Consider the following 18,744-nt stretch of genomic DNA (forward strand, 5'->3'; position numbering starts at 1 on the left):
CTAGGCCTCAAGAGGACTGTGTGCTTCTATTCCTTCTCCTGTTCCTTCACCTTGGCCACTAGAACATGCTCAGGCAAGGCTATTCACGAAAGGACATATGTAACAGAGCTGGGTCAGCTCGATTGTTGCAGGTGATGTCCCAGATATATGAGAGAGCCCAGGAAAGACCAGGAAATCCTCTTAGGTGACCAACAGCTGACTAGCCAAGATCATCAGAATCACCTAGCCAACCAATAGGCTTGTGAGCAAAAATAAATGTCTACAGTTTTATGTTACTAAGGTTTTATGTTTATCTGTTACCTAGCATTTTTGTGGTAAAAATAAAAGATATATTTCTTTCCTAGCTAGTTTCCAAACATTTACTATCTACCTAATAGCATGCCCTCCCCCTCTAGTGGGTGCTGGGGACACAGAGATGAATCGGAGTTCTTACTTTCCAGAAGCTCCCATCTAGTGGGGAGCTATACAAATAAGTAGACCAACAGAATACAGTGCGGTCCATGAGACGGTAAGACAAAATAGAGAATGTGGATGGGCATGGGAAGGAGAAGTGTGCTAAAGACATGTAAAAATTGAGGCCGCCGTTTAGATATATACCACTAGGCCAACTGCCCATAACCAAGTAGCCAAAACTTAAGTCATCCTGATTTCCCTGAATCGCTAGCTCTAACCATAAACAGAGTACAAAACATAACAAGTTTTATGTCCTTGTCAGCATGATTCAGTGAAATTTAGCCAATCAGCTGTAGACAAATCAGTTCAAATAGCTCTGTTTGTCCTTAAAAAATGCTAATATATAACAGCCAATCACAAAATAGGTCAAAAAGTACTTTCTCCTTTATGCTTTATAAACTGTGCTGTAACTGCTATAAGGTGAGCTTCTTACCACTTGGTTTGAAGTCTCACTGATTGCAATCTATACTTTCTGTATGATAATAAACTTCTAAATTTTCCCTAACTTGTTATGATTTTACTTTTGACAAGTGGAATGGTACAGAGGTGGCTTCTTAAAGAAAGGGACAGAAGCTTAGTTTAAAAGACTAGTAAGATTTAGCTAGATGAAGTGGAACAGGCATTCTAGTTAGAGGGAAGAACTTGAACAAAGCAACATGGGTGACAGAGGTGTTTTCAGTAATGGAGACACTGCAGTGGCTTTTTACGTAGCATTCTGTGGCAGTCCCTTTAAGTGTAAGCAAAGTGTATAAAGAGATGACCCAGAACAGGTAGGGATAGACCACGTGTTCACTCTTCTGCAATGGTACGTGCTTCTCACCCATCCAGCAGAAATAGATGCTGAAGTCAAATTTATGGTTGTGGAAAGGTTTAGCTAGAGGGTTAAGAAAGAAAAGGGACATAGGGTCTACTCCACCAGGTCTCGAGGCTGAGCAGAGAATATATTCATTTATTTGACAAATCTTTTCTTAGCCCTTACTATTATGCTTGGTACTGTTCTAGGTCCTGGGGATGGTGACATGAACTGAATATCCATCATTTCTGCCCTCATGAACTTTCTATTCTAGCATTTCGGCATGGGGACAGACCTTTAATTGTCTTAACCTTAACTATTCTGGTTCCCTTTTCACTAAACTAGTGATTCCTCAAATCTGTAAGATTTCCAACCCCCAAATGGGATGGGGGTGAGGGAAGGCAAAAAAAAAAAAAAAAAGGATATAACATTGTCAACTTTAAATTTTTTCAAATAAGGGAGATTTATTAAAAAGGGATGTTTAACACCTAAAGTAGGAAGAATAATCTCAGGGAAAAAAGATTTCTACAAGAAAAGACAGTTTGGTTTACCTTGACATACTCATTCATTTTCTTACTGGCTCAACAGATGTTTCCTGAGTTGCTATCATGATCCAGGTCTGTGCCAGACATGGAGATAAATGTTAAACAAAAAAGCACAGTTCCTGCCCTCAGAGAGCATCCTGTCTTGAGAGGGACACAAACAAGGGTGACCAATTACGCAGGTTTGGCCAGGACTCTCCCAGTTTTAGCACTGACAGTCTTGTGTTCTGGAAAATTCCTCAGTCCCAGGCAAATTGGGGCAATTGGTTACTCTAAGACAAATCATTAAACAAATGTATAATTACAAACTGAGAAATGAAGGAAGGAAAGCCAATCAGTATTATGAGAACACACAAGTGAGGTACCCTATTTAGTCTAGGGGTCAGGGAAGGCATCCCTGAGGAAGTGAGATGTAAATTAAGATGTAAAATTGCATAGAAATTATGCAGGTAGGTGAGAGTGTGTGTGTGTGTGTGTGTGTATGAGAAAGACAGAGAGTGGGAGAGAGAGCACACTATGGAGAAGTTCCAGCCGCAAGGAACACACACTAACTGGTACTTATTTTTGTCACTCTGCCTTTCTTTGCCCAGTGAAAATTTTATCAAGTGCCAATCCTAGAAACTTTTGCCCTAAATTACATCCCAGAGCTTCTCTGGGGTGAATAAGATAGTCCATATTCATAACCACTTAGGACCCAGGGTTTGGACAGGTAGATGGGTACCCACCAAAGCCAAACCATTTCTTTTTGTGCCTTGTACACCTTCCCTTCCAGAACTCTTAGCCCCATTTCATAGATAAGTCTTGGGGAGATTACATAAGTGGTCTATGGCTAGTAAATGCTTGACCAAAGTGTGATTTAAACCAAGGCAGATGTTAACCTCGAACTCCACGATAATGCTTTTTTTCACTTGTATACATAAATTGCTTCAGAAGAATGCGCATCACTCCTCTTGCTTTCAACCCCAGTCCCACAATTTGAGGACGTGACTGTGTCAGCTGCAGCAGGACTTCACTAGAAGACTATGGCCCTGCTGCTCAGAAATGTCAGGTGATGGCTTTGCTTAGTTCTGCCCAGGGAGAAAGTTTTCAGTTAACTCTTGTTTGTGCTCACTCAGCTGGAAAGGCACATGCTTCTCCTCAGACATCCTGTGTAAATCAGGGAGCAAAGAACACTTCCAATCACTCCAAAGCCTCTGCTCTTGGAAGAAACAGGTACTAGATTGAAAGACAGAGAAAGACAATGCACATTTGTGTATGTATGTATTCTTTAATCCTTTTCAATAAACCTAAATATTTGAAAATATTTTTTGTGAAAGCTCCTTCCATGCTGATGCCTATCTTGGCTTGGAGGTTGCTCTGTGACCCAAAAGCAGGGAGTTCTGTACCACACTGATGACAGGTGTCCATACAGGACACTGACTTACCAGTAATAATGGTGTAGTTGGCAGCAAGAAGAACAGCTAAGATTGGGTGCATAATGGCCTTATTCTAAGCACATTACAGGTATTAAATCACTTAATTCTTACAGGGAAGATTCTGTCATTATTCCCATTGTACAGATGTGTAAACGGAGGCAGAGAGAGTTAAACAACATGTTCAACATTACAAAAACACAAAGCAATCAGGCACCAGGCTCCACAGGTTCTATAGTTGTCTGTGTCAAATTATAGTCTCGTTTTTAGGCTATCATTGCTTCTCTGAGTTCTTCATCTGTCTTTGAAAGGCCATTAGAGCCGACATAGACTTACTTAAATTGAATAAAACCTCCTGGCCTTGATGACAAGTAGGTTAAGGACTCGTTATTTCCAAAAGCCTTCTGTTAAGTTTTCCCTGATATATCTGTGAATAGTGGAGGAGAGAACTTGGGCTGAGACAAAGATCCGTCTTGATTCTGTTCCTGACTCTGCTGCACTCTGGCCAGGTGACCTTACACAGGGTAGCTGTTCTGAGCCTCAGCCTCCTCGATTCCAAAATAGGAGGAATGATATGAATGTTGCAGGACTTTTGTGAAGATTAAATTAATTGTCACAAAATACAGTGTATTATATGTTAAATACCAAATAAACATTAGCTCTCCTTGAAATGAGGCATGTGTGATGGTGACCGATTGAACAGTCACAGCCCAAAGTAATTGCGACCATGCAAGGAGGTCTCTAGAGTCCCCCTTGGTCTAATTTTAGTCAACATGGTTAATAATGAAGTAGAAGATGATATAGATGCTAAGCTTATTTTTTCAGATTTTAACACATGGAAGGATTGCTTATTATGGGACATGTCTAAATCAGGATTCAAAATTACTTTGAAGAACTAGAACACTAAGCAAAATTCTACAAGAAAACAGTTAAGATTTATTTAATCATATAGTTAACAATTTGCACTTAAAGGCTGCAAGGCTCAGAGTCATGAAGCTGTACACTCACTCTGATTTCATGAGGGCTCAGTTTAAAGTTCTGCATTTTACTTTAAATAAAAGATCATATGGTTTGAAGGGTTGATATAGTTTTATATCAATGGATCCTTTTGTTTGTGAAAAACTCAATTTTTAAAAAACTATGGCTGAGAAAAATGTCTCAGTAAAATGACCCTCTATGTCAGATAATAGTAATAATACTAATAATTAACAATGTAGACATAATAATAGGATAGTAATTGCTAACAGTTATTTACAATAGCAATTGTGCATTTATCATGTGCCACAGACTCTTCCAGGTTCGTTACACACATTATCACATTTAACACTCATGACAACTCAACAAGAGAGGCCCTCTTGTCATATTTACTTCACAGATGAGGAAATCTAGGCTATGGGAGGTCACACAGGGAGTAAAGAGAAGAGGAGGAATTTCAGGATCCAAGTTAGGAACTACCAACTGATTTCCTTCTCTACACCTCATTTTTTCATCTATAAAATCACTGGATTGGACCAGAGATGTTTAATATGTCTTTTGTCTTTGAGATTTTCTAAGATTCCATCAAGTTGAGTCATTCCACCCTAGCTGGTCAATCACAACTCTCCAGCGAGATATTTCAACACTGACTCTGCTCTCACATGACTTGGGGCTTGTGGGATCTTCTTGGACTGTCTCTTGGGGCTTCTCAAAGTCCTCATTTGCTCTATTATCCCACTAACCTGTGGCCAAGATTATCACAGATTTTTTTGACTGTCAACTTCATGGGTTGTATTTAATGGCTACTATCTATAACATATTAGTTACGTAAATATTCAGCAAACATTTATTGGATACATGCTAAGTTCAAACTACTGTTTTAAACATGAAAAGGTATAGAAAGGTGGGCGTCAGAGCCACAGAAAGGATGGAGTCCTGACATGTACGATCCAGGGGGAGTTGGAATTCAGGACGGGCTGGGGGCTGACTTAGGTATCAAGGGACAGGTGAGTGTTCATTTGCATTCAGACTTAGAGTTACCCGAACAGTGCGTGGAATGAAACATCCTCAGCCTGTACACCAGCAGAAGACACAGGCACAAAGAGGGGAAGCAAACTGCCCAGATCACAAAGATCAGAGACGACAGAGCCTCTTTCCACGTGCTCCTGCTTTTCTTCATATCTGTGCCCAAGCTGGCTCTGTGAGCAGATGCCATTGGCAGAGTTTCACCCAGGGCTATGGGCCTGTCAGCTGAGTTTCCCTGCAGTGACAAAGCCCAGATGCCTGCTCATACCTCTTTGGGGAGAGATGACTGGGCTCAGAGCAGGGAGCTGCTCCAGCTCCCTTTGTTCTGCCTCCCCCACCCCGTCACCCCGAGGCTGGCCTAAGCCTCTGGCAGGGGCAGGAGGCAGGCTCCAGGCGCCAGCAGTCCTGGGAGGGAACAGGAGGTTTTGTTTTGAGTGCCTCCGGCCAGGTTGGGAAGTTTAGAGGGCAGCCGCAGGCATGTGTGGGTCCCGGTATTTCCGCGGTGGCTCATCTCTCCCTCCAAATGGACTGTGCTATCGTCTTACTGGAGAAAAACCATTTATACACATTCCAGCCAACTCTCAGATCACCACACAGTACAAAAAAGAACATAGGAAATTCTGTTTATGAATGGGGGCTCTCAGCATTCACCTCCATTTCTGCACTTCTCAAGCTGAACAGCAAAGAGCTGTTACCCTGCCTCTCCTACGAAACGGTGAGGGTGAGGGACCACATCTTATCTTAAAGGCAGTGAAAATGGTTTAGTAACAGGAGCATAGACTTTGGAGTCAGACAAACTTGAGGAATTCTGGTTAGGTCATTTACTGACCACGTGGCTTTGGGTCTCTCTGAGACTTGTTTCCTCATCTGTAAATGGGGCTAGTCTCATTGACCACAGAGCTGTGTGCAAGTCCTATGTGGTACAATGTGTATATAGACTCTAGGACATAGTATATTCTCAAGACATGTGAAACACCAGATAGCTTAAGTCTACCCCTTTTGGGACAGTGGAAAGGTTTGGAGTCCAAAGACCTGGGCTCAGGTCCAGCCTCTACTCATTATTAGCTCTGTCTCTTTGAAAGGCTCTTTTTCTTCCCCCTCCTGCATTCTCTTCCACATTCATCTCACTCCCTACATCTCTTAGGGTCAGCTCATCCAGTCCTATGTCTGCACTGGCAGTTTTTATGCTCTTGAGTGCCAAATTTTTATCCCAAACTCAGCCCTTGCTCCTGAGTTCCATACGGAACCTGGACAGCTAGTCAACATGTCCAAATTAGAACTTGCCATCCTTCCTGCCAGGAAAACTCTCGTTCTGGGGTCCCTGTCTCAGGAAACCATTCTTAACTTTCTGACTTGTTCATCTCTTTTATCTGCCTCACAATAATTCACTGTGTGAACTATTTTTCAAACACAAGCTTTCCTGTTTCTCCTCATTGCCACTACATTATTCTACTCCTTCCTCGTCTCTTGCTTGGATCACTGCAACAGTGATTCAACTGAATTAAACTGGTTTCCCTGACTCAAATATTGTCCTGCACCCTGCACCCTCTCAAGCCCCACTCAGAGAATCTTCCATACCTCCACCACAGTGATCTTTCTAAGATACAAACCTAATTATATCATTTCCCTTCTTTAAATCCTATAGAAGCTTCCCATGACATGAGACCTTTTCTGATCCAGCTTTTACCTGTTTGTCTGGCCTAATCCTATGTTATCATTCCCCAAACCTCAGCTCCCACCATTTTTTACTACATCAAACCCACCACAGGCTAGGCTCCAGACTTACTGAATAACTCGACAATCCCCAAGTGTGCCATTTCTTTCTCATCTCTGAGTCTTCAAAAATTCTCCTTCATAAATTCTTCTCTCTGACTAGAAGGCACTCCTCTCACCTTCCAATGGCTAACTTTGGCAGGTTCTTTTAAGATGCAGCTCAATATTATCTCCTCTGAGAAGCCTTCTATAAACCCTGACTTCTACCCCAAAGCAGAGGTAGGTATTCCTGCCTGGATCTTCCCTTAACTCTGTACTTCCTGTATCACAGGCTATCGTAACACAAGCTATGTGCATAAGTGTACATTTCTATAAATACATATGTAATGCATATTAATAGGTCATATGCATGTAATATACTATGCAAACTAAATCACTGCACAAATGCAGGACATGGCTACTATCATTAACATGACAATGACATTGACGTTTAGAGTAATAATAGGATATAAAACACGTCCAATAACCTGTAAGAGACACATGGTTAATAAAGCTCAGGCTTGCCAAATTTTCCTCTCCTCTATTTGAAGGTTTCTGGAAGGTTAAAAGTCCTCCAGTAGAGTCTGCCCTTCCTAGAAACCCCCCACAAAACCCTTCACAGATATCTCCTGGGGCTTAGCAGTTTTGGGGGGTGGGGCACAGCAGACTGAGCAGGTCTGTTACTCAACTAAATAGCCCCCAAATTTGCATGAGGGGAGGCAGCCAAACGTTGCCTACAATGTCCTGAATTATTTGCAAATTATTTTGGACTCCTTAAACCCTGAATTCCTCATTCTTTATCATTCTGAAATCCATATGTGATCACAATAGAAATTTAATCCATATGTTTCTCATTCACCTATACTCAGCGTACTCAAAGTTGCTTCGCAAGAGAGACTGAATAGCCAAGAAAACTTTGAGGCCTTCCAAAAGTTTCCCCCAATTTTCTCTCTCCTGGAGATAAGAAGCCACACTTGGCCTCCTATATACAAACATCTGACTGGCCCTGAGCTCAGTTGGCGCTCAGTTGGCTCTCAGCTTTGAAAGTTCTGAGAGCTTTGTGGCTCCAAAGATAAAAAATCATATCATGCATCTGTTTTACAACCCCAACAATCCTGGTGTGTGAACAATACTGGTCTCTTTTGTGGAGGGTACCAGGGAGGAGGGCGGTGGGGCAGGGGAGGGAGCTAATGGGGAGGAGGGGTAGGTGCTCTGTCTGCACAGCACTCATCGCAGGGCATCTTAGCCCTGTTGCTCTGATGCCACATTGCGAGTTGGATCCTCAGAGTCAGAGCCATGCCTTCTATTTCTGTCAAGCAGGGGTGGGGAACTTGCAGCCTTGGGGCCACATGTGGCCCTCCAGATCTCCGAGTATGGCCCCTCAACCAAATCCAAACTTCACAGAACAAATCCCTTTATTAAAAGGATTTGCTTTGTAAAATTTGGATTCGGTCAAAGATCCAGAAGGCCACATGTGGCCCCAAGGCTGCAGGTTCCCCACCCCTGCCTGGGGAGGAGCATGCATAGTACTAATTAAGTAGTTCTCTAATATGGCCCCACCAATGCTCTTTTTTGATTCTAAATGGGCTGGTAGAAAAAACAGCTCCCTCCTACAGATTTGGGGTTCAGTTAAAAGGATGTCTGAGGACAGTTTCCAGCCCCAGCAAGTCAGTAGGTACAGAAGGGGATGACACAGCCTTTCCCCTTACCACAGCACGTGGCCCCCTAGGACAGTGTCTCTGCCACATCTTCTGAATTTTGACTGCTGAACTGTGGACGTTTTCTCCTCCTGCCCTGCTCCTGATCAGTTACTGTTTCCCCTGTAACAGCCTTTTTCTTTGACACCAATGTCTGGCCTCACAGATGTAGATTTTCTAGTTTAATGCTCAACGTCCTGTCTTAACTTGCTGTGTGACCTTGGTATTTGGGGTCCTGATCTGAAAAATGAGACAAATAAGACCTCTCTTACAGATGTGTAAAGATTAAATGCGGCACAGTCTATTACTGGCCTTGGTACGGTGCCTGGTACATTCAGTGACCCAGGGAAACGTAGCCTGTATTAATATCACCACCTCCACACCAAGCCAAAGTGTATTTCTTATTTATGGATTGGAGTTCATCTGGGGGCTTAATTTTTTAGAAAGTAAGACCTGAAACCCTCTTGACTAGAATTCTAAAGTAGGGTGCAGAGGTTGCACCGGCTCTAGAGAAGAGAGAGAGAGGGAAGAATCAACACGATCACTCTGATGAGCTAATTTCTATTTGTAAGACCTGTCACTCAGAGTAAGTACAACTGAGGCTTCACCCTGCTAACAGCACATTGTGTAAAGGCAAAGAGAGCCTTGGCAGATTTATATCAGGCATCTTTTAATAAAAGTCAGAATTTCTGTGGATATGAATCAGTTATTGCCTTTTGCAAGTTTTCACCAAAAGAACCCACTCTTTCTTCTCAGACTGAACTCAGAGGAATTCCGGGCATATTTGTGCAAGTCTAGACCCGAAGAGTCTTGATCTTTAAAACTCATTCTCCATTTTTGGCCTAATAGAAGACGAGAAGGCTAAACTGGACAGGCAGAGAGAACTAAAAACTCCCCACAGACACTTGGGTAGCTCCCCTGCTTGACTGTGAAAGTATTATGAACTGAGAAGTGTTTATCAAATATCAGCCAGGGTGATGAGGGTGAAGGAGTTGATCCCTCCATCTTCTCTGTGACAAAGGGGATTGATAAGAGCATTAAAAACCAGAATGGCTCGATGTGAGGAGGGCAGGAGAAGAGAGATGGAGAGAGAGGGTATGAAACCCAACATTCCTTGGTTCCCTGAGATGACACCAGGGACAGCACACAGTGGTGCATGAGCCAGCATGTCCACAGCAGACAGCACTGATCAGCCCCTCCTTCCTGCCATGTGGATTAGGTCTGAATCCTTTACAGACCTGGGTGCCAGGAAGCTACGGCAATTAGCAGAGTGAGCTGTGCGGTGAAAGGCGGGCCACTGTCACACACGTTCTTCCTAAGTCTTTCTCTAAGACACTAGGCAAGCCTGAGTCACACCCAGTTTTGACAGAAGAGGAAACTGAGCTTCAGAGATCATCTCAAGTTCCTTCCTGGGCTTACGAATAGGGCAGAATCAAGACTTAGACCCAAATCTGACTCAAGAGCCCATACCCTTCCTAAGACACCTTTTTTATGGGAAAAAAGGAGAGGCAAGGACACAGCAGGCAGACAACACCGTCTTCAACATTTGGTCTGGAGCCAACCCAGGTCCTTTTGTGCCCTGAATGGAATATGACCCTTGGTAGATTCAAGAGAGGTAATGGGATTTTCCTATGTCAGAGAAAGAGAAAATTAAAAAATAAAAATCACACATTCCAGTGGTATCTTTTCCCTCTTCTCCACATTCAACAGCAGCTCTCTGAGAATGTTAATTAAACTTCATGTTAAACAAAAAAAGAAAATACTTAAAAATTGTTTCTCTATTGAAATGAGCTCTTAAAAAAAAGAAATGATACGTTATCACAGAGGCAAGGGGCACTAGAAAAGAAGAAATAGTGCTCACAGGGAAAGTGGGTCTGGGAGGGCTTAACTTCTGCCTGTACTCTATAAAAGATCATGCTAATATGTAAAGTATGTAAACACTGTAGAACAATCAGAAACAAATGAAACGACGGTTTCAGACTAACAGTATTCAGCTGTGGGCAATGGCCAGGAGGCAGCTTTTGTTATGAATAGATCATAACAAAATGCTTTGGATGCGAAGCAGGCCTGATTTTAACCCTTGGGAATAGGCTATCTAGGGTATTAGAATGTATCTGGGGCCCATCTGGACTTCCTTAAAAGAAAAAGGAAGAAAATCAACTATCTGTGAAATATATGACATGATGTAGGACAGGGTTATAGTCCTGTGAGAGTGGCTTAAATAGAGATTGTGTGTTATTAATCTGTAATGTGTTTAGCTCACAAAGTAACCAGTGACAATTAACAATTGCCCTTATTTTTTTAATAAAGACATCGCAAATGAACGTGGGGCGGGGGCCCGAGGAGCGAAGGAAGGCAACTAACATCTGCCAAGTAGCTGCCATGTGCTATTTGCTTCACACACATTCTCCTCTATAATCTTCAAGATGATCCTGCCATTTCCTTCAGTTTACAGATAAAGAAACTGGCTCACGGAAGGTCAAAGCCTTGCTCATTGTCATACAGGTACCAAGCGGCAGAATGGGGATTTGATCTGGGTCTGTCTGACTCCAAAGGCCATGTTGTTCCTTTTATAACTGGCTGCCTTTCAGCTACTTGGGGAACACGAAAGTCAAATGAACATAAGGGGGTCAGTGGATGAAGCCCTTCCCCTCCCCAGGTGGTTTAGCTTTTGCTGTGAGTTTACAGAGAGGGGCCCCTGCACTCCTGCAAGGTGAGGGCATTGCCCAAGGGTACTCTCACTGAGCAAACTAAACCCCATTTCTGGAGATCAGTGCACTTCCCTTCCTCTCTCTCCACTCACCATGCAGCAATTAGAGACAAGATAAAATGAAACTGGCTACCAGGGTCAGTGTGGTCTCCGGGATGTGTGAATTCCGGCAGAACCCTCTGTGTGTTGATACCTCCCTGTATGGTGTGGGCTTGTTTGCCATTGGCCTGGCAATTTGAGAATTTGGCTCTCACCTGCAGGACAGATGTCAGAGTCAGGAGTAAGAGCTATTTTTCCACTTCACTGGCCTGCTCTCATAGGGTGGTGACTGAGCACTCAGTCCTGGCGGAAGGAAGCACCCGTGTGCCTCCATATAGGGCCTGGGGGCTGGTGAGACCGCTTCCTTGGGTGACTGGTGCCATGAGGAACAGCATTTGGGTTCACCCAGGTCAGGAATCACGGTCCCATGCAGCAAGTTATGAGACCCTCTTGAATTTTGGCTTCTTCCCATGTAAAAGTCAGACAAGAATATTCACCTTTCAAGATGCTTGGGGAAATTAGAGGCAAAGTTAGAGAAACCCCTGTATGTTGCCTGCACACAGTAAATAATCAACGAGTGAGAGCTGATTATTTAACTTTCTGTACTCTTATTTTTTTTTAAGCTAGGAAATGTTTAATCTACATTTTTCTAAGGTCAGAGTACAGACTGGTCTGGTTAATCCTGGTAAGATACAAACAACAAAGATGTCGGTAGAGGGGAGGGAATGGCTGGAGGTGCAGTAGGTTTGGGTGGAAGAAATCTGGGTCTCATCTTTCATGCTGGACCACGAGGATTGTTGGAGTCTCAATTTGCGTCCCTAGTGGGTTGATGGTAAAAAGACATCCAATGTTTACACTTGAGGCATTTGTGTTAATTAATACTCATCTGTCAATAGTTTACATAAGAATTGCCTCCTAGGGTTAAAGGGCTATGAACTGAGATCTTATATGCAAAGCCCCTGGGTTGGTTTCTGAAACAGAGCAAGTACCTAATATAGGGTAGGAGAGTAGGGGCCAGGAAGTATCTGGAGCCCTTGAAAATCAAGATTGTCCAGAACAGAAACCGCTTCACACACTCCTTCAGCAAACATTTAACTGAGCACCTATTATGTGTCAGGCTCTGGGGAAACATAGAGGAAAAAGATATTGTCCTTGTCCTAGTTTTTGATGTATTGGGATATCTGACAGTTAATCCAAAAATGGCAAGATATTCTGATAAGCACCTCATTAAAGGTATACGTTCCAGCATGATGACAGCTTGAAGAAAGCATTGTGGTTTGGCTGGAATGTAGACTACATGGTAATAATAACAAAAATCGCACAAATATTGGATTGCCATATGTGTGATCAAAAGACTGCTAGTGGCTTTATTTGCACTATCTCATTTAATTATTACAGGCCTGTGAGACAGATATCTTTATCCCCATTTTACAGATGAGGAACTGAGACTTAGAAGGATTACATAACTTGCCCAAGGTCAGGCAGCCAAGGAGCAGTAGATGTGAAAATAAAATGTCAAACCTATGCATGGAAGGGCAGGCAGTGGTCAGATCCTGAAGCACCTTCATGATGTGGGAATTTTTTTTCTTGAAGTCATTTGGAAAATGATCATCATTTATGTTTTGGTTGCTTTGTAGCTAAAAGTCCACAAACCCACTGCATGCCTCTCGAGCATGCATTCACGATCGCCAGACTGAACTTGCATGGTGGTTCATTTCGGTTTGCCTTGATCTGCAACAGAATGCTAATCGTCTGTTCTACTGCCCGATGGTTCTTGTGGTCACAGGCTACGTAAGTGTACCACAAAGAGCCAGGCCTTCCCTGGCCCTCTGGAGCCTCTGAGCTCCAGATCAGCCTCATGTCATGTCAGTATGTGTGGTTTCTTCTATTTTGCTAAGTCAGCAATTCCACACAGAGGAAAAGAGGTTTTGCCTCAAATACTTTCTCTAGAAAGTCCTTCTCTGCCTTATCTCATTTTATCCATCTACTCTTCCCCCAAACCCCCTCTCCACCACCTTCTGCCCACGCGTTGAATATTCTAAATGTGCTAATTTGATCCTGGACTTGTAAACGATCTGACCAGCCCAGGCACAAAAGCCAATATATAAGTAGTGAGCCTTGGACACTTCGAAGGGGCAAGGGGAAGATGTCAGCTGCTCCAGACCTGCTTCTGCCCTGGACCCTCATCTCTTATCTCTCATTTATGGCATGTCTTGTCTTGAGAGCCTGCATTTGAATTTAGGCTTCCAAATCCTGACTCTCCTATATGCTTTTGGCTTAGATGTGCTCTACTGGCTCTCCTGGCTCCGGGTGTCTTGGTGAGGATGGCCACCCAGAGCTGGGAATCAGACTGAGATCAGGGCACCAGCCTGGCACCCACACCCTACAGAGGGGTTTGTGCACACTGCACAAGGCGTTCCCCGTGAAACTTCCCCTCCTCCTGGCCCACGTCAATGTCGCTAAGATGTTTCCACACAATAGGGTTTCCAGACAGCTTTCATGATCACTTGTTCAACCAATCCTTGAGATACACCCAGAAAGGAGGAAAGAGTCTCATTTTATTTTTTAGATGAAGAGATGGAGGCTCTGAAAAGTCAAGTGAATCACTCAAGGTTACCTAGCTTGAAAGTGTGAGTGTCAAAAATAAGACTCTTCTTTTTATTTCTAAGACCAGCCAGCTTTCTGTTGACATAATTTTGATAAGGAATGTATATGATTTCAGAGAAGTCAGAATTGCCCTTATATTTCCCCAATGCCATTATCCTACCGGTCTCTTGTCGGATGACATACCAGAGAGAAACTCATTCATTTAGTTTAAAAATTTGATTCTGGTAAGAAGAAAGATGTGGTATAGGGATGCTTCCTGCGGTTAGTTACACCATAACATAAAAGTATCTGAAGGCGTTTTTTTTTGTCCTTGCTGGCCGTGAACAGACACTAGGAGATCATCAGCGTGGGGTGAGGAGGCTCTCACGCATTTCCTGTGCCAGACCTTCCTGCAGATGTTCTTGGTGTGGCGCAGGGCCAGCACCCAAGCATTAGAGACACCAGTACATATCAGTGGCATTAGGGAACGGTGGGCTCCTTTGGATCCTCAAGCACAGGAGAGCCTTTGAGGCACCAAAAAAAGATAAGCCTTTAACACACCACATCTCCCACATTTGCCCCACTTCAGACCTGAATCCAGGTTGGCTTTCAGTAAATTTCAGTAAATTTAATCCTCGCAGTGACCCTAAAACTCATTGTCATCCATGAGTTACGGATGAGAGAGAGCACATAATTTATCCAGTTAGTAAGTAGCGGACCTGCCTTTGAACTCAAGCAACTTGAAGCCAAACTCTGTGTGAAAATTTACTGAAAGCCAACTTTGTGTGAGGGCCTGAATGAGGTCCCCATGATACAGAAATGAATGGTCCATAGCACCTGCCCTCAAGGAATTCACAGCCGCATGATCAAGGAAGACATAAGCCAGGTAACTAACAACAAAACACGGAGGAACACGCGCCTTGATAGAGCTATGCGCCATGGAAACACATTGATACTCCACCTAATCTAGCCTGAAAGCTTCCAGGAAGAGGGTCTTAGGGCCTGAGCTAAGATGTGAAGGCTAAGTGCTAGTTAGGAGAAGGAGTGTAGGCAGAGGCTGAGGAAGCAGGGAGTAGAGAGTGTTCTACACCACAGCTAAAGGACAGAGAATGTGGGGGGAACATAGGGCAACACTGGGCTGGAGACATCTACGCAGGCCAGATTGTACAGGGGATTATCAGAATTGTTAAGGATTTAAAAATAATCACTAGAGGGGCAATGGAAAGGAGACGAATAACATGATTCCAACTGTTAGGAGAGATGCTGGCCAAGACTTTTTCCTTTCTGGGACTCAATTTTGTCATCTGACATGAGAGTATTGATTTGGAAGATCTTTAAAGTCCCTTTTGGGTCTCCCATTCTGACAGTTCATCAAATGGATGATCACAATTATAGAAATATTTTTCATGTAGTTATAGAATTGGTAGCCAAACATAATAAACAGGTGCCCGAAAGATCACTTAAGTTCTAATGAAGGAGAAAGAATGCAGAATTTAGCTTCAAGTGACTTGAGTCCAGAGACAAGCCAGCTACTTATTAGCTGGGCAAGTCACTTATGTATTCTCTCTCATTTATAACTCAGGGATAACAATGAGTTTTAGGGTCACTATGAGGATGAAAGAACACCCAATATTTCAAAGTACCTGGCCTATAGCAGTTACTCAACAGATTTCCAGTGACTCTATTAATTGGACAGGACAGACTACAGCTCAATATATTCTTTCAATTCTTATTGTATGTCTACTACATGCCAGGCCTCAGGTCTGTAGAGATAAATAAGCCACAGTCCTTTGAAGCTCAAAGTCTGGTGGCAGAGACACACAATTTACACATTTTTAGAAAATAAAAGGTGATAAATGCAACACCAGACATATAAATAAAGTGCTACAGTAAGAAGGAAGATGAGACTACTTTTGCCTGAGGGCATGGGAGGGGGCTTGGGCACAGCCACAGAGAGGTGCTCTTTAACCTGGTGTCCAACCACCAAGCTGGTTAGGACACTATTCAGTACACCTCCCTCCACAGATGTTGTGAGGTAGTCTGATCTCCAAGTCCAATTTTGTCCAACAAAGAGGTTATCAGGAAGGGATCCTGATGAAATTCCTCCTAATACAAATGGTCTCTAGGAATAAAAATGGGGAGGAAGTGAAAAAAGAAAAATGAGAAAAAGCATTAGTTCATCCGTAAATTTTTCATTTTTGTAAGTTCTGTCATGAAATATTACTGCCTTCTTGGCCAAAAAGCTAATGTGGATCTTCTCAGGGAGGCACAGAGCTAGGGTGACTGGTTGGCCTCCTCTCTCAGACCAGCTCGGGGAGGATATAAGATGCCTTCACATGCTCAAGAGCCCAAAGTCATTTCTCCTATGTATAAATTAGAGGAAAAGTTTACCAAACTCATTATTGACAGCCACCACCATTTAGCTTTGTAATATACATGGTCAGGGGCATTTCTACCATTACACAGGCCAAGTGGGAGGAAGACTGACCCCTTTCTACAGTCACAGAAAAGTCTTCTCAATGGAAGAAACAGACTTTTTCCTTAATTGGGAAATGAAAGATGCTTGAAGAAAATGACTGACATATGATAGGTACTTGGGATTTTTTTTATGAAGAAGTAGGAGAAAGAGAAGGAGAAGCGAATATACATGTGGCAGTACTGGGGAATTGAAAATTCTAGATTTAGGATTCATACTATTGTATGGAGTTCAAAGACAGCAACTTTACAATTCTATAGCATGAGAAGGACCTGCGGTTGCTGGGTTAGTCATCTCTAAAACCTAAACATCAAGAAAGAATGCAGTCTAAGAGGCAGTACAATGTGGTGGTTAAGGGCACACACTTGATTAAAGTGAAATATAACCAAAAGCTACGAGTTCTGGGGAAGGAGAAATTACATTTGACTCCAGCGGCATCACACAGGAGGTGGTATGGAATTGGAGTCTCAAAGGAGGCACAGGATTTTATCTGGCTCCGTTGGGGCTGCGGTGTAAGAAAGAGGGTAAGGAGAAGCTTTCTTGCCTGAAGGAATGGCATGTGGAAAGGCTGAAGCAAGTTAGGAAGCTGCCATTCAAGAACTATCTCTAAGAGTCTACTAGACGCTAGGCATTGTTCTAGGGGCTGGAGGTATAGCCATGAGAAAACCATGGAACGTATAGTCTGGTGGAGAATGGGGTCATAAAAATAAATGAATATTCAAATAAAATACGTCAGCCGGTGGTAATGCTGTGTAGAAAAATAAAGCAGGATAAAGAGGTTAAGCAGTGAGTGAGGGCACGTGGTGTTATTTTAACACAGGTGGTCTGGGTATACTTAATGACAAGGCTACATGAAAGCAGAGACTGAAGGGAGTGAGGGAGTGAAGAATGCAGTTGGGGCTGATGCTGGCAGAGAGAGAAGGGTGGGTACAAAGGCCCTGCGGCAGAGGAGTCCTTGCTATCACACATGAACAGCAAAGAATCAGTGCAGCAGGAGTGGACAAGGAGAAAGGGAAAGGAGGGGAGGGCAGAAAGGTGAAAGGGCCAGGTCTTGTATTTTTAAGGATGTCGGCTTTAATTCTCAGTGAAATAGGAAATCATTGAAAGGTTTTGAGCAGAGGAATGACATAACCTGAATTATGTTTTCAAGTGGCCAGTCTGGCTGCTGTGCTGAGAAGAGACTGTAGGGGGCAAGGGTACAAATGGGGAGACCAATCAGGAGACTGTCCCAAGGAACCAGGGGAGGGGACACAGCCTCTTGGATCAGATGGTCCAGGGTGGTTGGACTCTTCTGGTAGAACTGATAGTATTTACTGATGGATTGGAGCACAATGTGAGATAAAGAGAGGGGCCAAGAATGTTTTCAAGGTCTTCTGACTTGGGCAACTGCAAGGACAGAATTGTTCTTTAATGTTCTAGGAATGACAATGGGAGGAGGATATTTCAACGGTGCCGAGAGGAATTAGGAATTAAGCTTTTGACATGTTAAATTTTAGGTGTCTATTAGAAACCCAAGAAGAAATGTTGAGTAGGTGTTCAGATATAGTAGTCAGGATGGCGGGGGAGGAGTCAGGCTGGAGATATATATCTGCAGGTCACAGTCTATAGACGGTCTTTTAAAGCTATGAGTCCCAGTGAGGTAGCTAAAGAAGTGAGGATAAATGCGGGAACAGGAAGGTGGGATATGGGGTCAAGAGAGATTTTTTTCCCTCCCTTGCTCTCTCCCTCCCATTCTTTCAAAGGGAGCTTCTTCAGCAAGTTGTAGTCTCATATGATTGCATAGAGAAGAGATCTGTTGATGCAGGGAAGGGAAGGGAGAATGGCCAGAGCCTTTTATGGAAGGACTTGTACAATTTTAGGTGTATAGGAAACAACAGTTTTATTCTCTATTCCCTGTTAAATGCATTCCATGAACTGTTCTTTCTCATTCCCGGAATGAAATTTCAGGTGGATTAATAAGTAATCCTACACTCTTAAATAATAATGTCCTCGGGCCACCTTCAAGCACTAAATATGTACCCTCCATTGTAATAATCAAACCTCTTGCCTTGTCTAATTAAAATTCTCCTTCCTGCAGCTACAGCTTATTTCAGGCTCAGAGCATACCTGGAGAAGGGAGCCTACTAGCTTCTCTTCTCTTTACTTGTTCTACTTTTTCCTCTGCTGGCTAGCTGGTGCTGCTCTGGATTCCTCCACACAGGAGGACAGGGTGCCTCGGGAAGGTGTTACTTGACTAATATGGTCATGTCTTGCTCCAGTACGTCCTCCGGGTGTGGTGCATGT

At 43.2% G+C, this 18,744-nt stretch overlaps 1 protein-coding gene across 4 annotated transcripts in view; it reads right to left on the reverse strand.

The window, feature by feature from the left end:
* Positions 1-18,744, reverse strand: part of FGGY (FGGY carbohydrate kinase domain containing) — a 394,984-nt gene that overhangs the window by 132,545 nt on the left and 243,695 nt on the right. The window lies entirely within an intron of this gene.

Source organism: Propithecus coquereli, unplaced genomic scaffold, assembly GCF_000956105.1.
Source record: "Propithecus coquereli isolate 6110/MARCELLA unplaced genomic scaffold, Pcoq_1.0 Scaffold14, whole genome shotgun sequence".
NCBI lineage: Eukaryota > Metazoa > Chordata > Mammalia > Primates > Indriidae > Propithecus > Propithecus coquereli.